The sequence below is a fragment of the Quercus lobata genome, chromosome 10 (genome assembly GCF_001633185.2).
Source record: "Quercus lobata isolate SW786 chromosome 10, ValleyOak3.0 Primary Assembly, whole genome shotgun sequence".
In the NCBI taxonomy this organism is placed as follows: Eukaryota; Viridiplantae; Streptophyta; class Magnoliopsida; order Fagales; family Fagaceae; genus Quercus; species Quercus lobata.
The window spans coordinates 53,962,292-53,983,475 of record NC_044913.1 but is presented as its reverse complement, the minus strand read 5'-3'; the positions used below and the strand labels follow the sequence as shown (position 1 = coordinate 53,983,475).

General features: G+C 33.9%; 1 pseudogene; it reads right to left on the bottom strand.

Moving 5' to 3' along the window:
* Nucleotides 1–6,715: 6,715 nt before the first annotated feature.
* Nucleotides 6,716–11,830, bottom strand: LOC115964973 (annotated as a pseudogene).
* Nucleotides 11,831–21,184: the final 9,354 nt, after the last annotated feature.

Here is a 21,184-nt window from a genome sequence, read left to right as displayed (position 1 = left end):
ATTGAGAATTTTATTCAATTCCATCAATGAGCATTGGAATTCAAGAAGAAAATCAGATGTCTTTTTCCAGTTTTCCTACAGTAGATGCTAGGTGGATGAGGCCAAGCTTTGGTGGTATCAAACTCAATTGTGATGCAGCTATTGGGTTGAAAATTGAAATGTGTGTCTATTGCTGTGGTGGTTCGTGAGTCGTGACTGGAGAGGGGAATTGCTGTTAGCCAATTCAAAAAAGGCAGAAGTTGAAGCCATCTTATGGGCTATGCATCTTTCAAAGGCCCTCAATTTAGAATCCATCTTGATCGAAAGTGACTCTAAACTGTGTATTGAGTTAAGTCCATTCAACATAACGTTGCAGAAATCCCTTGGAAAATTGCGGGGTGCATGGCCAAAATTTCTGATCTCCCTGCCTCTTTCCCCTCTTGCTCCTATAGTCTAGTTGGGGTTCAAGGAAAGCTAACAAAGTGCGCCATGCTCAATGGCGGCTCTAGGATTTTCTTATAGGGGGTCAATAAAAAGATATATCTTAGGTAAAATATGAATCTTACAGTCTAAATGGTTTTCTTATTACAAATTTGTCTATAGTACGTTCTAGTAATAGAATAAAAAATAAACTATAGGTTTATATGACATTTTTTTTTAATATAATGAACATGTTAATTGTTGTTGTTAAGTGAATTTTAATTATTACTGCTTAAAATATTTTTATTTATTAGTTCATGACGATTATATGTTTACATTGTACTATCAATGTAAGATTTATATTATAAATAATTATACTACACACATTTGCAAAAACTATACAATATCATACACATTTGTTTAGAAACAATGTAAATATTACAATAGATAGTACAATGTAAACTATGAACTTTCCATTAGTTTATTTCAAATTTATTAAGATCTAAATAGGCTTTTTAAAACGATTTTAGATGGAAAAAAAAATTACTTTGTCGTTGAGCTTACTATTTCTCCCGGATTTTAGATAAAATTGAATTGTTGTTAGGCATTTTTTTGTATTTAAAAATATCAAAATATTGTTAAGATGATCATAATTAAACTTATTTCTAGTGGGTTTTAAAAAAATTTAGAGTCAGAGTGTTCAAATTTTTATTTAAGAGGGTCAAATTAAAAAAATATATATTATATTAAAAAAAAAAATTGCTAGCTCAGGGGGTTCATTTGAACCCCCCTGAACTATCCATGGCGCCGCCCATGCATGCTCTTGAAGGTTGGACTATTTAGAATAGATTTTGGGGCATTTAGTTTTTTAGTTTCTAACTTTCTGGGCCTTCTGCTTTCCTTGATGTGTATTTTGAGAATCTTAATCAGTTTCCTTTGTTGTAGTTTGTATTATTTCAATTGAGAATTTTATTCAATTCCATCAATGAGCATTGGAATTCAAGAAGAAAATCAGATGTCTTTTTCCAGTTTTCCTACAGTAGATGCTAGGTGGATGAGGCCAAGCTTTGGTGGTATCAAACTCAATTGTGATGCAGCTATTGGGTTGAAAATTGAAATGTGTGTCTATTGCTGTGGTGGTTCGTGAGTCGTGACTGGAGAGGGGAATTGCTGTTAGCCAATTCAAAAAAGGCAGAAGTTGAAGCCATCTTATGGGCTATGCATCTTTCAAAGGCCCTCAATTTAGAATCCATCTTGATCGAAAGTGACTCTAAACTGTGTATTGAGTTAAGTCCATTCAACATAACGTTGCAGAAATCCCTTGGAAAATTGCGGGGTGCATGGCCAAAATTTCTGATCTCCCTGCCTCTTTCCCCTCTTGCTCCTATAGTCTAGTTGGGGTTCAAGGAAAGCTAACAAAGTGCGCCATGCTCAATGGCGGCTCTAGGATTTTCTTATAGGGGGTCAATAAAAAGATATATCTTAGGTAAAATATGAATCTTACAGTCTAAATGGTTTTCTTATTACAAATTTGTCTATAGTACGTTCTAGTAATAGAATAAAAAATAAACTATAGGTTTATATGACATTTTTTTTTAATATAATGAACATGTTAATTGTTGTTGTTAAGTGAATTTTAATTATTACTGCTTAAAATATTTTTATTTATTAGTTCATGACGATTATATGTTTACATTGTACTATCAATGTAAGATTTATATTATAAATAATTATACTACACACATTTGCAAAAACTATACAATATCATACACATTTGTTTAGAAACAATGTAAATATTACAATAGATAGTACAATGTAAACTATGAACTTTCCATTAGTTTATTTCAAATTTATTAAGATCTAAATAGGCTTTTTAAAACGATTTTAGATGGAAAAAAAAATTACTTTGTCGTTGAGCTTACTATTTCTCCCCGATTTTAGATAAAATTGAATTGTTGTTAGGCATTTTTTTGTATTTAAAAATATCAAAATATTGTTAAGATGATCATAATTAAACTTATTTCTAGTGGGTTTTAAAAAAATTTAGAGTCAGAGTGTTCAAATTTTTATTTAAGAGGGTCAAATTAAAAATATATATACTATATTAAAAAAAAAAATTGCTAGCTCAGGGGGTTCATTTGAACCCCCCTGAACTATCCATGGCGCCGCCCATGCATGCTCTTGAAGGTTGGACTATTTAGAATAGATTTTGGGGCATTTAGTTTTTTAGTTTCTAACTTTCCGGGCCTTCTGCTTTCCTTGATGTGTATTTTGAGAATCTTAATCAGTTTCCTTTGTTGTAGTTTGTATTATTTCAATAAAAAATTTAGGGTAAATTCCATTCATACCCCCTAAAGTTTGGGCTAATGTCATCCAAGTCCAAAACTTTTCAAAACTAATCAATTTGATCCCTAAAGCTAATTTAGTCTCTAAAATAGTTGAGAAAAAATCACTAACTGTTTAGGGACTAAGTTGACTTTAGGGACCAAATTGGCTAGTTTTGAAAAATCTTGGACCTTATTGGTATTAGCCTAAATCTCAGGGTATGTTAGTGGAATTTACCCAAAAATTTATATTATTAAAAATAAAAAGAAGAAGAAGATAAAATAAAGAAACCAATGCTTAACATTTGGAAATAAACTCTCGACTAATGGATATTGGGAACTTTTTAATCCTAAATTTACATTTAGACCCTCAAAATTCCTGAAATTACACTTTGATCCTCCAAATTTTCCAAAACTATGAAAAAGTTCAAAAATTTTCTATAATCATGAGAAGCCCTTAAAATTTTCCAAAATTACACAAAAGCTCCTAAGATCATAAAAATACCATTTCAAACCCAAATTTCAGCCAAAATTAATGGATTTTCTTCAAGATTAGTAAAATTATTAAATGTCATTCAAAATTGCATCCACATTTCAAAATTTTTTATTCTTGTGTTTCCTTGTTGTCTTTTTGCATTAGCAAAATGCTTTGAGAGAAATAATTGCAAAATGAGTTTTTGGTGCTATGTTATGGAGTGAGGTAAGCAAAATTTAATAAAAACTACAATTTATCTTCCAAATAAATATGTGATTAAAGCATGTCTACCTATACTTTCAAAAATAGTTTCAAAATTAACTTTTCAAAAATCCAATTGCCAAACACTTGAGTTACATTTCGAACAATCAAAATTAGAAATATATTCCAAAGTATGGTACAATCAAATCTTAGTATAAACATTGTGAAGTTCCTAACAGCTTTCCCAAGTAACTTGACTTCTAAATCTGTCTTTGGTTTGAGGCATTTCTCTTCCTTTTAACTTAGGAGCGCTTAGGGAATCTCTTCGTTAATTAGGAAATAGAATGAATTAGAAGTAGATGTCCAATCACACCTTAAAACCAAAAATAAGATTACAATTTTTGCCATAATTTTGTCACAATTTTGAAGTAAAAGGCTGTGAAAATTATAGGAATGTAAAAGTAATGGACAGCCCTTCAGAGTCATGGAAAAATTAGGGCAAAAAATGTTGTGTGCTAGAAGTGTTCCGATGTTAAATATATGGATAGATAAGACTTTGAATGTGGCATGATTTGATTGGCTTCTCAAATTCTTAAGTCCCTTTTTTTTTACACATTAGTTGCCTTTATCTCCTCTCTCTCTCTCTCTCTCTCTCCTATCTCTCAAAATAGTGTGAGTATAAAACAAGGTATAGGAATTGGAACTTCCATTTTACCCAAGGATCATATGTTTTAGAGAAAAGATGTATTAGAGTTACTAATACAATATGGATGCCTCCACTTTAATTTGTTTGAAGCTGATCAAGCATCTGGCCAGCCTGTGAAAACAGAGGTTAACATTGGTATGACGCATGAATCCTAATTACTACAATGCTGCTATAGAAGGCAAAATAGGGGTCTTCATAAATATTACGGAGCCTCTTCACCGCTTAGTGTGCATTTGACATTGGCTTAAAAAGTCAACATTTTTTTACCATTCAACTTGTTTTTGCTACTATTCATGGGTCCCATTGAACTTTTTGGTACTATTCACATGTCTCACTATACTATTTCAGCTACCTTTTAGCTTTATCTACAGTACTTTCAGCAAAAAGTTTTCAGTTTTAACTAAATAAGTTTTTCCCAAACAAACACCTAGTCTCTTACTATCCCCAAATAAAAATACAGTACTTCATGTTCACCTCACAGTCCTAACTAAAGAGCCGTAATCATCAACAGCCAATGGCTTTGTGAAAGAAATTCTCAAAATGAGTCGTCAATACTATAGCAAGCTATAGCCTAAAATGAAATCCCCTTACATATCACAGCAAGGTCCATATAAGTCTTCACCTCTTAATTATTTTGTGTTGACATGTCTCACAGTTATTAGATTTCGATACCTCTAACAAGACTCCAAAAGTGGGGGTGTGTTTAAAAATAGCGTGTTAGTGTGTATGTAAGAATTATTTCCCTAATCAAAATATTAACAATTGAGAGTCAATTTATTTTGATTTTATACATACCATACATTAATATATTGAAAGAGAAACGAGGGGTTTTTTATTTTATTTTATGAGAAGGGAACTGAGTTTTAACGTGTGGAATAATTTTACCATTAGAGCCACGTTAAGTTTTCTTTTGTAGTCATGCTCATGTAGGGGAAAACAACAAGAGCACAATGTGGGTAGGGGGCGCCAGATCCCTTATGTACTAAAAGAAATCCGTGTGGACCTAAGTGTTCCATTGGCATCACTAAATCTAAAGCCAAGCTAGTTGTTATGGCATAGTAATCTAGATAAGAGTTTGAACGTAACATGATTTATTTGTAAAACTCAAACAGAAGCATCAAGACTACCCAAAAAAAAAAAAAAAATTATTATAGCCGTGTTTTAAAAACGCGGCTATAGCTCTTAAAAACATGGCTATAAGACGATTTGGCCTATAGCCACGTTTTCAGCCGTGACCTAAAACCCGTAACTATAGGCCAAGACCAATAACCCTTTTGTTTTTTTGTTTTTTTGAAATTTGGCTATAGCCGCATTTTAAAAATGCGGCTATAGTTTTTTTTTCCCTGCCCAATGGCTCAGCCCCATAGACCTCTGGAGCCACTACTGCATTAGATACTTTCTCACAAAACTTGTAAGAAAAGTTCAATTCGCCTTGGGGTTTTCCTGAGGGCTTTCTCACCTGGTAAGACACAAACTTCATGGACTTGTATCCTGTAGAGTTGATTTTTTTATTCTTATAACTAACAGTATTAAGAAAAAGGTTTTTAAAAACACCATTACTTAGCATCAAGACTACCAAAAAAAAGAGTCCTATAGCTGCGTTTTAAAAACGCGGCTATAGCTCTTGAAAACGTGGCTATAGGACAATTCGGCCTATAGCCGCGTTTTCAGCCATAGCCTAAAACCCGTAAATATAGGCCAGGACCAATAGCCCTTTTGTTTTTTTGGTTGAATTTGGCTATAGCTCCGTTTTAAAAACGCAGCTATAGTTTTTTTTTTTTTTTTTTTTCCTGCCCAATGGCTCAGCCCCATAGACCTTTGGAGCCACTACTGCATTAGATACTTTCTCACAAAACTTGTAAGAAAAGTTCAATTCGCCTCGGGGTTTTCCTAAGGGCTTTCTCACCTGGTAAGACGCAAACTTCATGGACTTGCCTCCTGTAGAGTTGATTTTTTATTCTTATAACTAACAGTATTAAGAAAAAGGTTTTTAAAAACACCAGCACTTATCAAGTGTTAGAATTGTTAATTATACAATATAGAACAAATCCTCAAACAGTTATAAGATGGGTATCTAATACATTTTAATACAGCTTGTATGAACTTCTCAGCTTGACAATTAATCAAAAAAAGTACCTCGACGTCAAATTCAATGGATGCCATATATGTAACTCCTGTAAAACTAGGGAAAAAAAGGATGAAGCAATTGAAAATTTCAAAATATGTATCTCTATACTAGAGATAGCTTATTTCTTAATTCTTACATATACCAGCAAACAAAGTCACAGCACAGCATTTTAATCAGTTTCCTTGGACCGTACGTACTGAGCAAAGTTGAAAAATAGATAAGCTCCTGATAAAAAACATAATCAAAAACCACATTTTCAAACTCCCCAACTTCATGAGGCTCAGCCCCTCTAACTGCCCGCAGTCAAATACATCACAAATTGAAAAACGAAGCTAAGGGAGCTTACTGAACGATCCAAACCAAATTTAAGGTGCAAGTCCATAAAGAACAAAATTTGAGACAAAAAAACACAAGCCAATATATCAAAAACCAAAGAACTTACTGTGCAATTTCCTCAATGGGTATGTTTTTCTACACTCACAAAGAAAGGTATATACCTGGGGCCTTTTATCTAATCTAAGTAAAGAGATTTTAAGGTGGTTATAGAAACAAACCAGTGATTATTGATTGTAATTATGCCAAATGGAATATTATGCACTAAGTATACATCAACAGTAGAAAAATCTACACACGTGGACACAATAAAAGCAACCCCAACTCCTTCTACAAAATTAATTTATCCTTATGAACTAAAAATCAACCCAAAGAAAGGATAGTAACAAAATACCATTACCTCATGGCCACAGTATACTCTAGTTGGCTTTGGCAATGAACCCAGTGTTACACATAGCGATTGATACATCTGCTCTGGTGTTCCCTCAAAAAATTTCCCACAACCAGCGATAAACTACACACACAAACAATAAAAAATAAATTAATTAACTAAAAAAAGTGACCACTCTTAGTTACCTAACTAATACCATAAAATTAAAAATGAAAGCTACAATTTAGTTAAAAAAAGAAGACAAATTGTTACTGGCCAAGAGCTTGCCAAGAAAAGGACATAATTTAGGGAATAACTTCTTCAAACAATCTTATGTTGTTTCATATTCACAGATACAATATTCCGTTCATAATGCATGACAATAAACATGGAGTCTTCACAAATAGATTTCCTGACCCCATTAATCATACAAGAATACATATTTGACATCAAGATTAGACTCAACTTCTACTTAAAATTGAAACCTAAAACAAATTCTAGGATCAAAATTTTCGGAATCTCATAACGTAAGATCAGTACTCAAATAAAGAAACAAATGGATTATTTACACATGAGAAAACAAATGGATTATTTTCAATCTCTCTATTAATTCACTTCTAGAAATTTTTGTAGACAAACTTCATAAAAAAATCTGACAGAGAACAATGGTTCTAGGAATTTAATTAAATAAAACTGTATCTCACCAAAGTTCAGTTTGTCTCTTGAAAGAAAGAAAATACTCTTTTTAATAAACAAACATAAGTTGTCATTAAGACTTGCTATGAAAATTTCTCTATACTTTTTCTCATATCAAAAAAAAAAATCTGCCACCCCATTATCTTATTCCACTTTGTTGATTATTAAAAATATTTGCTTTAAAGATTGAAAATATATAAACAACTTTCGAGACAAGATATCAAATTTTAATGTGGTTAAGCATTAGAACACAATAGGGGAAAATATGACAAAATAAGGATCTGAAATATTATAGACAAAATAAGGATCTAAAATATTGTAGACAAAATATTATAAAAGAGTTTCTAATCCTCTTGCCTACCGAAGTTTTGAACTTGAAATTAACATTCTAGAATGTGCATCACTTTCTTCTACCTTAAAGCATAAACTTGTAAACAAAACTAATATAAATAAATATGTTTAGATCCCACTGGAAGGAAAAGGAAAAGGAAAAATTATACCTTCTAGATGCAAGCCTTGTCTTAAGAGATGTCTGAAATTAACTTTTCTTGAAGCTTCAAGCAAAGCTAAACACCAACATAGAAAACATAAATAGTCATAATTTCCATGGGTCAAATAATTTGTTTAAGAATTACAACACAACAATTGATTTAACAAAAAGGAATAAAGTATGGATCTAAAATATTGTAAAAAAAAGGGGAGTTTCCAGTTGTCTGGTCTACCAAAGTTTTGAATCATAAATTTGAAAGGGATAGATGTTTGGCTAAAAATGGCCTCTCTTGGTGCAATTAGAGGAGTCGAGAAAATTGGACTAATGTAAGCGGTGGACTCTCATAGAGCATTGTAGAATGGCCACATTAATTTATGCAATAATATTTTTTTTAATAGTATAAACACAAAAGAAAAAAAAAATGTAGGATTTCTTGTGAGAGCTCACTAGCCAATAAAGGTGAACCACCTTCAACACCATTCTCGCATTTCACTTCCTCTCAAACTTGACTTCTACAACCAATATTCTCTCACTAATCACTTAGAACTATCACAGTTTTGGTAGTTTTAAACTTCAAGTTACTTTGCTTCTCTTTTTCTCTTTACTGTCATAACTTTGTTTTGTTTTTATTGATCACTTCTGAGTACTTGGGATTATAGTTTCTAAAGAACTTACATGGTTTAGGTGCTAAGAACTTAGCATTTCTCATGTGCTTCCTTGATTTAGATTTAGCTTTTTTTCAAAAACTTCCTTTAGATGTTGCTTTAATTATACCGGAAAAAGTTAAATATATTATCTTAGTAGTTTCAAAATGAAGCACAAGAATGCCTTCACTTTGTTCCATTAACACAGTAGTAAACTAATCGGAAAAGCCATTCTGAAGCTTCCATAGACATAAAACCATATATATTAATTCAATTGACATCTGTAAGGTACAAAGTATGTGTTCTTAGATGAATTAATTAGTATCAATATGAGGAGCATATAGGTTTTGATACATAAAATCTATTAATAGTTGCCAAAACCATTCTTTGTTCTTAAAGGGAACAAATATGACAAAGAAATTGGACCTGAATGAAATAGACGTAATTTTTAAAAATCAATTAAATCTCTGAATCAATTTCAATGCTGCATTACCATCACTACAACTATCAAAGGCCATAGTCCAAGGACGCCCCACGATACCCATTATTGCTTAGAATGCAAGTGTCCAAATATCAGTCCAGGTACACAATTTGCAGAATATATAATTAGAAAATATTATATCCACAATATACTCGCTAATAAGCAAAACTTGGCAAGGGCATGTTAGAAAATCTTGTACCATAAAAAACGTACTATATTGTCTTTTAGCAAAATTTATTTCAAGTGGGGTCGTTATCTCAAACTCAAATTGTAGCCTATGCTTTTTTTTCTTACCTACCCCACACCCTCATTTAAAAAATAAAAATAACCCAAACCCCACCTATCATTGAACCAACGGGGCCTACTTTCATTTTTTATTGCATAAGTGGCCTCCAAAACTCTTTTCAGACAAAGGATTATGGACAAGTGTGATTTTAAAGAAGACACAAATCACACACACACACAGAGCCCTGGAAGTGAAAATTCAATTAAAATTTTTAAGAGTATAAATTAGTTGAAGTTTAGACAGATAATAAGTCAAGTCCCAAAACTACAGGAAAAGTAGATACCTTCTCATAAAGACGTTGGGCACGCTCCCTTGATGGAGGAGCAGACATTTTATCCATTTGTACAATCATCATCCATTTAACATGCTCTTGTAATTCCAAAAGGCATTAATCTGTAAATTTTTACAGGCACAGAATCATCAACTTGAAGACAAACAAGAAAACAATTCACCTTTTCAATAAGAGATGCAGAGGAAAGAGAAGAATAACAGTGCATTCCCAAGTGAAACAATCCACATCAAATCAATTGTGTAAAAAAAGTTTATAACTAGCCAACAACATCAATAACAAACAAAATCAAATTTTAACCAATTCCTAATTTAAAGATACTTGAGCACATGCACAAATTGTTCATGACACTTTTTTCCCATTTTATCTGGTCTAGTTCAACAAGTAGAATTGCAAAACAGCAAGCTAACATCTTTTTTACTAAAACCCAGCCTCTTAAAGCTCCTTCAGGGAACAAAAAATCCCAATTCAATGAAGGTCTGCATCACAGTTCCTCCTATCATCCCTGTCCATATTCCCTGTTTCGTTCAGTCAAGCAATTTTATTCAGTGCTTCATTTCTTTGGTCACATCTAAAATAATGTGTATCAGTGCATGAAAACAAAGTTGCATCAAATTTATGACTTATAAGAAGGGTGCTTAATTGGTAAACCTTAGCACCAAGGTCGAACTTAAAGCCGAGAACACAACCCAAAGGTATTCCACCCACGTAGTAACATCCCGCATTTACATATGCCACTAATGCTTGCCATCCACATCCAACAGCCACCCCTACAATTAAAACTTAAAAATGTTATTTAAAGTGGATCTAATTATAATAAAGACTTACAGCAGCAGAAAAACTTATATACATCAAGCAAATAGTTGTGAAAAATTATATGTTACTTGATACAAAAAATCTCAATATCTATCAGAAATTATGTTGAATAACCAAATTTTTATGTGTGGAGTACTTACCAGACAAGACTGGTTGAACTCCATTGAGAATGAGAGTGACAGCCAAGTATGGACAGAGCTCTGAGACTGCATCAGCCACGGTTTCACCACTAGTGAAGGCATAGCTTATGACATGGCGTAGTGAGAGCACAACAATTGCTTCTATTACAGCAATAATGAAAGAAACTATATTCATGATTCTAACACTGAATGCTGCTGATTTGGGATTACCAGCCCCTAGCTCATTGCTCACCCTGACACTGTTTCAATCAAATGCTATTCAGGCCTTAAAAGTTAGAAAAAATTATTTGGGTTCAAGCATAAATATGTAGGCAAAACATGAATATTATTCCTGTATACAAAATTTGTCACAATTTTATTATAAAAATAATGTCCTGATCTATACATTATAACATCAATATCAGTGGTACCTAGGCTAATATAAAAGTGATATATTACTCTAATTTTAACCTATTACCTTAGCAGATTGTAAAAAAAAAAAATGTGAAAAATATTGACACAAAGGTGTTTAGTGGTTACATTAGAATCTTTGAATGATAAAGCAAACTTGTATCATTGTACATCAAAAGAAATTGTTGAATAATAAATTAAATGTACTAATAACAGTAGTTGCAATTTGACTGACCTTACAGCTGCATTAAATCCGACTGACACCATGAACTATAGTCCATTAATTGCCATGCTGCATAGGATGAGATCATTGGTTACTAATTAGAGTCTATCAATAATCACCCCCATGCAGAAATGCACACATGCAAATGCCAGATTAAACTTGGAGCTAGAATTATCTATGTATCATTCAACAATAATTCCAATGATACAAAATTTTCACTAACCTATTCAATGTAATATCAGTAACCAAGGGAAATTCAAGAAAACATACACTCACCCAATCACATAGATATCAGCTGGCTCATCGATATCTAGCCAATCATCAATATCTAGGTTGTCAGGTGGAAGTTTCCCTCCAACATTCCAAGTCCCAACACATATTCTAGGACAAAAAAGGACCAGAAATTAGAATAATTGGCTAACTCAGACAGATAGACCATCACTTTTACACTTACCCGTATCAATCTAACTGTTAGATTAAGTGTACCATACCTGAGTTCCTCTGAGTTTATATACTGTGCCCTAAAAGTCTCTGATTTTCTTCTTCTTAACCTTGGAAGAGCATCTGAGGTCCAAAAAATATATATATTGTACAACATAATAAAGTAGTATAATACATACTTATCAAAAAAATTAATAGTATGTTAAAATTTGTATTAACACAAACAAAAATATAAAAAATTAAATAAGCCAGAGAAGACAATATGAAAACTGAAAATATACATGATATATGAGACTAATTTTTTTGACAGTGAGCCACTAACCTAAACTAAAAAAAAAATTATATATAAATATACTAGAAGATAGCAGAAATTAAACAATTTACTTATGAATTATATGCATCTGAAACAACCAGGTTGTTGCATAAAATGGAGTCTTTACCCCAAAAGAAGATGAAAGTAATTTTTAACTGGCTCCTATCTAATACTACAGGATGATTCCATTATCATGTGGGGGCCAAATTCTCTACCCTCTCCCCAAATATAACAACTCAATCTAATATCTCCAGATATTTGCATTTACTAGAATGAGCAGGAAGAGGACCATGACGGCCAATCTCAAGATTCATCCAGAAAAGGCCTGCCATGGTATGAAGCATTCTCCAACTTGTTGATTAGAAAAAATGCTAATACACCTAATTTAAGTAACATAATTTAATACAGCTACCATCTTATTCATATTTAAGAACTAAACTAAACCAATACAACAAGCACAGTTGACTAATTACATCAAGCAATCTTCTCTTTAAATTTCAAATCACTACATTCCATTTGGCCAGCATTGGAGATCCAATTTCCAATGCCACTATTTTGACTGATTCAACCCAATTCCACTTGAAAAATCAAATTTCTAAAATTCCAAAAGATAAGAAATTCTAATCAAATCCAACTGTGCTCAATTTAAAATGAGATGAATGATCTTAATTCAACTTTATGTGCAAGACTTCATTGATGAAGTTGATCATTGAAACTCATATCAGGGGAGGCATGATTAGCAAGAGGTATCCTACCACTTACATTAATTGAGTGACCTACCACTTGTATTTTTTTTACATTAATACCATGATCCTATATGGCAAAGAATATTCTATATCTGTGTTACCTTAGGCACTCCTGCATACACATCAGAACCTTGTGGATGATTGATGATTATCCCAGGCCTTGGATTCAACTCGTTGTTGGCTATGTCATCATACATAAAAACCACTATGTTTTCCTCCTTCAGCCCATCTTTCTTCAGCAACTGATACGCATGACATATATCCGCCTGTACATGAACTCAAAAATAACACCTCAATAACTATATATAAAAATTAATAAACCATATCAAAACTACATTACAAACAAATAGCTCTTGGTAACCCAAAATAATTTTCATCTGTTATACTAAAATTGACCATCTTATATCTTGAACAAGTGACCATAAGAGAAAAAGAAAAATACCTGGTGCCTGTAATTTCCATAACCGGATGAACCAGCAACAAGAACAGCCCATCTAGTGCCAACTTCTCCATCAACATCTTCTGCATCATCCTTCTCTGTGGGCGTTCGAATCCCTGACTCCCATCGGTTCAGCCTTGAAGCTCTGCCACCTCTATAACTTCAAAGCCCAGTAATACCAATATCAACAGAGTAGGAGGCTCATGAGACACAGAATGTCGACGCACCGTCATGGAAATGAACTGGTTTAGAAAAATCTATGAGCAGAGAGTGAGAGAGAGAGGAAATGAAAGCAGATAAGGCAACAAAGCTGGGAGGAGAGGAAATTATAAAAAAGAGGGAACTAAAGCAGTGAGAGGTGCCATGCAAACTAGGAGATTTACACGCGTGGAAAGCGTAGGTCCCAAATTCATCTCCGAACAACTCATACTACTAAACTCCATGTATCTAGAGACCATCAAGGTTGTCATTTTCATGATAAAAGCAACAATCTGAAGAACAAAATTTGCAACAATACCGAGTGTAGAGAGGGAAAATTCCCGACCTATCATAAGCTGACACGTCACATTACCAAGTCCACAAAATACAACCGATTACAAAGCACCATGTACTGCTACTAGGTTTTACTATCACTATTCAGAAGCCAACAGAAATTTGCCAAGTGTCATGCAAAAAACCAATCACGCATTAGCGCACATGTAAGCGATGATACAAGCAGCCTCACACGTGTAAGCGATGACACAAGCAGCCTCACACGTGTAAGCGATGACACAAGCGGACCAATCAGGCTGTGACATGTGTCACCAATCAGACTCCACTACATGTCGTTCACCCACCCCCAAACTCCTATAAATAGAAGCCTTCCTAAGACATTTAGGAGGACCAAGTTTCAGAAGTGAAAAAGCTCTGCAAGAATCAAGCCTCAAAGTCTTCAAGAGCATCAAGAACTTCAACCCCAAAATCGGAGAATATTCGAAACAGAATCATCCAAACCATCTGTCTAGATCCTAAAGTTTGCGGGAATCAAGCTCAAAGGTCCGAAAACATCAACAAATCACAAATCAGTGAAGCTCTACAGATTCAAGCCTCCAAAGCCCCGAAGAACTTCCACCACAAACCCTCAAATACGAAGAACATTCGAAGAGGAATCATCCAAATCATCTTCTTAGATCTCAAAGTTCACTAGAATCAAGCTCAAAAGCCTCCAAAAACCTCAAACAACCACAAGTCAGTGAAGCTCCACGGATTCAAGCCTCTAAAGCCCCGAATAACTTCCACCACAAACCTTCGAAGACGATGAACGCACGAAAAACATGAAGAACACACGAAGAATACAAAGAACACGAAGAACAAAAAATTTCTAACAAGCTCATAGCCAGAGATTCATTGTAATTTCGTTTCAAAGATCTTTGATCCATTCCTCAGCCAAATTGAAGGATATCTTGTGTTCAAAACAAAATCACATTATCACAATCCCAATCAACAAATCTTTCAAAGAGATCGAATCAGAGGATCAATCTTTTATAATCACAGAGAATTGTACCACACAATCATCAATACAAATTTGCATTTGTGAAACTATTCTACTTGTTTAACTTATTTCGAACCGAGAAATTTAGTCGCTTACACCCAGATCAATAAACCAATATAGAACATGAAATGGAAATGGGCAACAAACTATGGATCTTAAGTACACATCATTCAACTAAAAAAACCCTGATAGAAAATCAAACAAAACACTTAGAATTATTCAATTGTTCAAAGTTTTTTTGTTTCTAAGCCCCATAAACAAATAAAAATAGTCAAAAAGAATATTCCTAAAAACCCTTTTGCTTTTTGGGTCAGATCTGAATCATCTAAAGCTAAAAAAACCCAAAATTAGAACCAACAAAAAGTAAATATCTAAGCCAAAAAATAAAAAACCTCAGTCAGCGGTGACTTACCGTCAACGGCGGCGAAGACCTCATCTTTGAGGCGGACCTTCTCAATGTCTTGGACATCCGGGTGCCTCAGTGATAAGCCAAAAATGTATCGACCGCTTGTGATAAATTAACAAATTAATTAGCCAAGTTAATTAATTAATTCAATTAGCATGCAATACGTGTGGTAGTACAAACAAATCACAAAATAACTAAATGCAGCAAAAATTAAATAAATATAATGATTTGTTTACGAATGGGGAAAACTTACACAGAAAAAACCCCACCGGATAATTTTAAGGTCACCACTCCCGAGAATTCACTATTATCACAACAAGCAATTACAAGTAAAAGAATCCTAATACCTTATACCAACCTACAGTTGAACCCTTACCCCAATACCCAATTAGACTTGTTCTGTAGTGACAATTTCTCATTTTCAATGCACGGCTTCCAGTACGTGACTAACCAATAAATGCACGGATCCTAGTACGCGACTTAATCACCAACTTGAGAAAGATGTTGGCTGCAAAGTTCTTCAATTCATCACACGATAAAGATCACGAAACTCCTTAGTTACAAAACCCTATAGTGTACAAACACAGCAGCTTCTTCAAGAAAAATATGAACTCAGGCAAATTTTGTCTCTAGTCACAATTTGCATGAACAAAATTTTGCTCTACACTCATGCAACCTTTGACGGCTCTTAAAATAATCCTTATATATGTTTAGGGCTGTGAGAAAAGAAAGCTCAAACATATACTCACGGATTGGAGTAAAATCAGATCTGGAAAACTGATTTTCATAAATCTCAACAGATACCCTATCTATTGAGTAGCTGTCGAGCCTTGGGCTAAAACAACTTTTTAAGCGTCGATAGATACTAGCTGTCGAGCTAGTTGTCTAGTTTTAAAATCCAGCACTTGTTCACTTCTTTTTTGGACAGACTTGCATGGTTTTAACACTTGATCTTGAAACCTTATTTCTTGAAACATTAAATACATCCTAGATCTACTCAATTACAAATAAAGTGTGTTTAGTCAAAAAATTAGCTAATTACATAAAATATTGACATATGTTCCTAACATAATTCACATATGTCCTAACACTCAGGAGCAAAAGCTTGTGAGCGAGCACGAGGTGCAGTTGCTAAGTTCCCTTCTTGCTATTCATGGCGGCTACAGAACTGTCCTATAGCTGCGTTTTATAAATGCAGCTATAGGTTCATAATTTTAGCCACATTTATAACCAACAGGGCTATAGGGTCTCTATAGCCGCGTTTTTGCAAACACGGCTATAAACCCGCATGTAAGACAGAATTTACTATTTAATTTTTGTAATTTATTAATTTTGGTATTTTTATGTAAAAATTAAAAAAAAAACGTTATTTTAGGTTTAAGGCATTTATTTCCTTGTTTTTAGGTGCTTTTAATGTTTTTTAGGTCAAATTTGGTTCTTATTATGGTTAGGTATTGTAACGTGATGGGCTGTGCTAGTAGTGTTGGGCTGCTTCCTGCTGCACTAGGCCCAAGTTTTCTGGATAAGGGAGTTAGGACCGGTCCAACTGTAACTCAATTTGGTCCGGCTTGTGCGCAAACTATGCCTAGTTTGCTAAGAATGTGCTTGCAGCAGGCAGAGCTGTTTCAGATAAGTTGTGGTAGACAGACATAATAACAAAAAATAAAATATCTTACTACTTATAGGAAATGACCAAATGATCCCAAGTACAATCACAGAAATAATAATCACTTTTACAAAAAAGAAAGAACAAAAGGGAGCAAATAGTAATATGTATGGGTTAATCAGGAGATAAAGAAATCAATTTAAATCTGGTCTGCAGGAGCAAAACCAAAGAGGAAAAAACGTTCCTTCTCAATTCAATTAATCTCCCAAGAAAGTCCTACCGTGAAGATTAACTACCTTGAGGGAAATAGACCTAAATGGTTGATGCACAAGGGCTCCTTTAGGTTTTGACAGAGAACAGGATTTCGTGAGGGAGAAAGGGAATCCATCTACCGGTGTATGCCTGCCATTTTAACTCTCCCTCTATTTTCTTTCTGGTTGTTTTCTTTCTTTCCCTCACACTCGTTTCTTTTCTATTTCCTGGTATCTCTTTTCAAATTCTTATTTCTTAGTTATGGTTCCTGTTGTTACTCTATTTTTTGTTCACGACAAGGTTCTCTTTTTATAGTGCCTGCCGTGACCGAATTTTACTGTTTTAGCCCTTAACCTCCTTTGTTTGGTCTGGGTGTACTGGCTGACCACCACTGATCCGTCTGTGTGCCACCCCCCCCATCACCAGACAAAGAAAGGTATTTTGTTTGTTTGTCTGTCGTAGCACCCCTTCCTGCTACGATCTGAGTTCTTTCTCTCTCTATCCCTCATAGCATGCACCTAGTGGTTCCAACTCAGCTTGCTTCTTTTGGGTAATATGTCATCCCAGCAGGACATTTCCCCTAAAAGAGCCTAAGTCGGAACCTCAAAAATAGATTTTTCCCCTTTCCTCACCACCAAACCATGCCCTCTTACCTCTAACCCACAACCTCACCATGCCCTATATTGGCTGGGTACAGGCTGGTGGTGCCAAGACTTTATGCATGCCTCCCTTCCATGTGTGTCCAAAATTTGCCTACTGGTCATTCGCCTACTGTGGTCTGGAGGCTTGCCTATATAGTCTGCCGTCCGTTCCTTTTGACCTTTTATGTGATTTGCTTTTTGATTTCTCGCTCCCTTGAGGAGCTGGGCTTCATTTGATACTGGGTCTTACATTTCTTTCGGCCCATTTCTTGATTACCCTCATTTCTTGCCATATTACTCTGTCATTCTTGCTGTAATGACTCAATCTTGTTGGGCTTTTTTAGGCCAACCGTTTACTCTTTCTCCCAGTGGCTTGGTATAACCATTGGTTTTCCTACTTATGGGCTCTTGTGTCCCTTTTGTCTTCCTCTTGGGCATCCTTAGCCCACTTGCTTTCTTTGGGCTTCCTTGGCCCTTTTACTAACTCTACATTCCCATGAGTTTTTACTAACTTCATGGATTTCCCTGGCCCAATTACCTTATTCTCATCCTTGGGGTTCATAGGCCTACCATTAACCCTTTACTTTTTTTGTTTGCATTACTTTGGGCCTGCGGTGGCTCTTTCTCACTTTCTTACATCATATACTGCCCATGGGTATGCTATTTCTCTCTTTCCGGGCTTCTTTAAGCCCACTTGCCTCTTCAAGGCCCATCTATTTATTTCATGGGCCTGTGATCCATTATTCCTACTGTTTGGGGCTAATAGTTTTGCCATCTGTTTGCCAATTCTTTGTTGCCCTTGTCATTGGGCTTTCTTCTTTCTACTTGGATTCTCAAAAATGACCCTCAACAAGTATCAATTAGGGGTTATTTTAAATTATATTTTCTTGTCTTTCAAGTTTTACGGAGCCCTTAAATAGGCCCCTAAGTTTGTACATGTTTTTAAAAAAACAATTGTTCAATCAATAAAATTCAGACTTTTGTCTTTCTATTTTTTGGTGGATTCTAGATCCTTTCTCCTTGTGGATTCGAGGTTATTTTCATAAGCAAATGTGTTTTGTTTCTTGTTTTCAAAGGTAAAAGTGTTCTGCTTCTTGACGCTTCCGCATCCCACATCACTTGGTATTAGAGTCTTGACTTATCTTGGTCTGGTGGCTGACATATGAGATGGTAGCAATTCTGGTGACAAAAAACTTAGAAAGTATTACATGACGTATAGCTAGCACTTACAAATATCTTTGCTAGGATGCCGTCATTGGAGCATGGAAACAATAGGGATAACTGTTAACTCACAAGCAACCTATTGTTAAGCAAATTTCATATAGGCCTTATAAAAGAATTGCAAGTTTTAATGGTTTTTTATTTAAAAAAAGAAGATTTTCTTGATTGGTTACTTGATCTAGAGGATTTATTTGACTATGAAAATATTTATTATAAGAAAAAAGTTGGACTTGCTTTGTATAAACTTAGTAAGTATGCCTTACGTTGGTGGGAACGAGTACAATCTGGTAGAATCCATTAAGGTAAAGACAAAATTCGTTCATGAACAAGGATGAAAAAGATGCTTACTATCAAATTTTATTCTTTGGATTGTGAAGAAATCTTGTCGTATACAATACAAGATTATTATTAGATAAAAAGTTCATACTTGAATTATTTTGAAGAGCCAAATATTCCACCATTAAAGGAAGAATTGCATGTTAAAAAAAATATTGTTCTTGAAGAACATGTAGAAGTCAAAGAAGAAAATATAGAGATTTCCAAGAAATTGATGAAGGCCTTGCTATAGAAGAAGAATCTGAAATCAAGATTGTGGAGGAACTTAATGAAGACCCTATTATAGAAAAAGATCTTGAGGTCAAGACTGTAGAGACCATTAAAGAAGAAATTATAGAGGAAGTTGTCAACGATCTCGATGAAGTCAAGTTAGATAATTGCAATGTTCAAACTCCTATTATTTTGGTGGGAGACACCGAAACAAAGTTTATTAATTTTATTGGGGTGGAAAGATTGGATATGATTATTGACTCTTATTTGGTGGATATTGTCAATTGCATGAAGATCAAGGGACAAGAAGTTCAAGTTGCTCGATTGATGACCTTCAAGTTTGGCAAGAAGACAAAGAAGATGAAGTATTCAAAGTATTTGTTCTCTAGGCATGGAAGATTTCAGATTTCAAAGATGTACTCGAGGACGAGTTTGTTTCAAATGGAGGGGTCTAATGTAGGACATAATATAATATTTAACTTTTGTAATTTATTCATTTTGGTTTTTTTTTTTTTTTTAAAATGTAAAAAAACGTTGTTTTAGGTTTAGGGCATTTATTTCCTTTGTTTTTAGGTGCTTTTAATGTTTTTTAGGTCAAATTTGATTCCTGTTATGGTTAGGTATCTATTAGGAGTTATTTTACATTATATTTTCTTGTTTGTCAAGTTTTACAGAACCCTTAAATAGGCCCCTAAGTCTATACACGTTTTTTTTTTTTTTTTAAAAACAATTATTCAATCAATAAAATTTAGACTTTTGTATTTCTATTTTTTGGTAGATTTCAGACCCTTTCTCCTTGTGGATTCAAGGAACCATCGTGGATTCAAGGAATTCTCATGGATTAGAGGTTATTTTCAAAAGCAAATGTGTTTTGTTTCTTGTTTTCTAGAGGTAGATGTGTTCTGCTTCTTGACGCTTACGCTTACGCTTACGCATCCCACATCAAAGGGTGTAGCTAGGATTTTTCACATGGGGGTGCCAAATTATTTACTTATAGGTTAATTTTAACTCATAACTAATAACTATATTTTATTATTAAAATATAACTATAATTGTGATGATAATGAGAAAAAAAAATACAACTATGAGGAAAAAAAATTGGTTATAGGAAAAAAATGTATCAAATTTTGTGAAAAATGATGGTAACGATGATGAGAGATATAAATGAATAAAATTTGAAAACTAAGAATGAAAAAGAAAAATGCACCAATTCCAATAACGCACATTGTATTACACAATTGATAACAATTTACATTCTTAGAAAAAAAAAAAAAAAAGGGCACCTAGAGGCTAGGAATTTATTAGGTTTTGGTAAAAGTGTTTGATTTGTTTGGGTGGTGTCCACTTGAGAAACTAATATTGTAAATGGCTAAATGTGATCATTGTTTGATTTAAAAGAGAAAAAACATAAAAACTAACAATGGACTGACCTCTGTGACATTTTTTTTTTAAAGGAAAGTCATAAGATTTCATTATCCAAAAATGTAATACAATGAAAATAGAGTAAAACAATAGTAAACAATTAGTTGGAACTCTAAACCTGTGGACTATCTTCTATTCAATAGTTTGGAAACCCTAGATTCTTGGCATATCATGCAAGCAGGTGAGCGGCTTGGTTATCTTCTCTTTTAAGATGATATGATTTAAATTG